Raw genomic sequence first — 3,286 nt, 5'->3', positions numbered from 1 at the left:
AGTCAGTCCAGCTCATGAAAAATGGGGGTAAAAACAAAAGTGTTGCGTTTATTTTGTTCCGAGTATATAAAATCACATATAAATCTTTATAGAGCTAAAAAAAAAAAAAAAATGAAGCCGTGAAGCCGGGAAAGAAAATTCTGCCAGGCTCACACAATTAACACTTATCTAAACTTATGTTTGACTTGCAATGTCATGCCTCATTCAGAGCATCATTTAGCACACCCAGAGCACCAGAAGACCTAACAGTGAGTCACTCCAGTGACCAAGTTTCACCAAGAAACCTTAAAGAGACAAAAGAGAAACAAATAAAACATCCTGGAATACAAAGAATCAGGCAGCTCAGAACAGCGGAACACAGAACAAAGATTAACTGAAGCATTCTGACCATGGAGGACATAGCTCTGTAGTCATCTTGGCAAATCGGTGGGTATGAATTCCTCTGTGAGTACATGCTTAACATGGTTGAAGAACAAAAGGTTTTTGTCTATATCTGTCCTTGTTAAGTCCAGCTGGAATCAATAGAGTATTCCTCAGGTGAAGGGAGAGACACATGCATCATCAGAGAGAACTGGTAATTGGAGAGGAGAGGAGAGGAGAGGAGAGATTGAAGGAGACAAGAGAATTTCTAAAAGATTGAAGGAGATGATGAGAGACTGAAGGAGGCAAGAGATCAGAGGGGATGAGAAGAGAAGAGAAATAAGGAGACAAGAGGAGATTAAAAGATGAAAAGATATTAAGGAAGAGGAAAGGTCAAATGAAATAAGAGATTGATGGAGTGGAGACAAGAAAAGAGGTGATTGAAGGAGAAGAGAAGAGAAGAGAAGAGAAGAGAAGAGAAGAGAAGAGAAGAGAAGAGAAGAGCTAGAGGCCAAAGAGATTGAAGGAGACAAGACGAGATCGAAGGAGATGAGATGGGAAGAGATTGAAAGAGAAGAGATCGGACAAAGCAAAAAGAAAGAGAGATGGCAGAGGAGAGGAGAGGGTGATGGAAGTCACATAAGAAGAGCATGTGGCAGATTGTGAGGATTTAAGGATTTCAGAGGAAGGATTGCAAGCTGTGCGTCGGGGATCTGTGAGGAGACTGAGACCAGATGGTTGTGATTCTGGCACAATTATCCCCCTCTATTGTTACTGATCTCCATCATTCTGTCTCTGCCCGCTCATCTCTGCCGCTGCCAACAGCCCAGAGTCACTTAATGGAAAAATCTTTAGAGTGACTTAAAAAATGTTAAAGGATGAACTGCATGTGAGCATGTGTGTGCGCGCACATGACCTTTAATCTGTTAACAAAAAAACTAATGTGTGAATGCATTGCTCATTTACTGCACATTAATATTCACTGTTAAATAAAAATGAATTGAGTCGATCGCGACATGCTGCAATATTATTGGTTAATATTATTTTTCCCCACCCACACAGTCTTGATTACACAAGCAGAAATGCAATTTCACAGGTGGAAAAGTTATTGCATTTCCATGAAACAATTTGCTACAAACAAGTTTATCTTCAGAATAAAGTGCACTGATGAATCATCCTCAGTTCAACCTGGGACTTTTATTAAAAACTAGATAGTGTCAATTTTGATTTCATGTTGACTTACAGAGATCTCAGCAGAATGATGCAAGCACGAGCAGATGGCCGAGCGCAGACCCTGCTAAACCTAAGAGACATTGCGTTTCCTGCGAAAAAGATTTTCTCAGCATCAACATTTGTTGTTCTTGTGAGAGACAGGCCTATGGACAGAAACATATTAAGAAATATGCTGAAGCAAAATGGTCGGATGCTAGTATAAAGCTCTCTGTGGAGCTCGTGTGGCCTCTGGTTACCGCCTTTAATGTCATCATCTACTTTTACAGCTGCCATCATCTACTCTTATTTCTGTTTTTCAGGTAAAGCAGACATCATTTCAGTGTTTTCATTCAGAGAGTAACCTTCTAGCATCCAGCGCCGCCGTTCCCAAGAGCTTTGATGAAATATCACAATAACACATAACACAGGGGGCAACGGGATTATGGGATGTGTAAACAGACAGTTTTCAGCAGGAGCTGAAGTCAATGTAAAAATAGAGCATGACAGCGTGAAGGTTTTTTTTCTCCATCAAATATAAGTTGTGCTCTTTGAAGTGCTCTGGTTTAGAGGAACCTGAGGCAGTTTATTGTAATTATTTAACACCAGACTGCAGCCGACAATGTATTTTTCATGTTTCCACGACAAATTACACCGTAGACTGTGGATAAAAAAGACACAGAAAGACTCATTTATTTCAGTATCTTTCCTTTTGTTACAGCTTAATTCAACATGTTTATTCTTCAAAGTCAAAGTAATTATTTGTTTTTTGCATCGTCTAAAAGCAAAGCATGCTTTGGATTTTTGGTATCTGTCTCTTGTTGAACATTTGCGAACATTTACAGACTTAATAACATCCACCTTTTAGGGCAAATAAACAAGTTTGGTTGCAAAGTATTTTATTTCTCTGTGGTATAATGTTTAATATGCAAATATCCAGTGCACTGCAAGAATTGGGTCTTCATAAGACCTCGAGCTCAAAAATTCTCAAATTCAAAATGTTTGCTGGCGTGCGACATCCTGCTTTCCTTCAGCCAGTTTTACACTTCACACTTTTGCTGACTCGCTTTCACGCCCCAGCAATCAAAAGCCAAAGATCAAAACAGCACATGTCCAGCATGTCTGACGCAGCTATAGGAATGACACAGCTTGTCTCGTCCAACTGGCCAGAAAACAGAGCCCAAGAGAAAAGGCCAGAGCTTTTGAGTGTTTTAGAGAAGCCTGCGCCAGCGAAACTGCGAGTCCTTCCAAAGGCCGAAACCTTCGTATCTACGCCTGATCTGCAAAAACTGCAGATATGTGTGTTGTCTTCTACAAATAGCACAACATTCACATCTACAGTACACATTCTAGATAATCTGTGATTATACATCATCTAATTTCTATAGTACAGTGTTCGCTACAAATTATTAAAAGCATTCAAACACATGGCACATAGTTCAATGTTAAGACAAAATCACTTCTCCTTCTTGTTGAGATAATTATCACAAGCTCAACATATGTATCTCCTTATAAGTTATTTAGTAAGAAACTGTCAAGAATCACAAGAAAAGAACAGTAAATGCAAAAAGACTTAAGGCAATCCTGTGTCATGAAGCAGTGAAGTAAAGTCAAGCGCTGGGGTTTGCCCTGTAGCATTAAGAGCTCTGGGGAAATCTCAGTGTATTTGACAGCTCAACAATCCCCTCCTCTCTCATCTTCCACAGTGCATTTACTG

Source organism: Carassius auratus, chromosome 10 (genome assembly GCF_003368295.1).
Source record: "Carassius auratus strain Wakin chromosome 10, ASM336829v1, whole genome shotgun sequence".
NCBI lineage: Eukaryota > Metazoa > Chordata > Actinopteri > Cypriniformes > Cyprinidae > Carassius > Carassius auratus.
Note: the sequence above shows the minus strand (reverse complement) of the source record.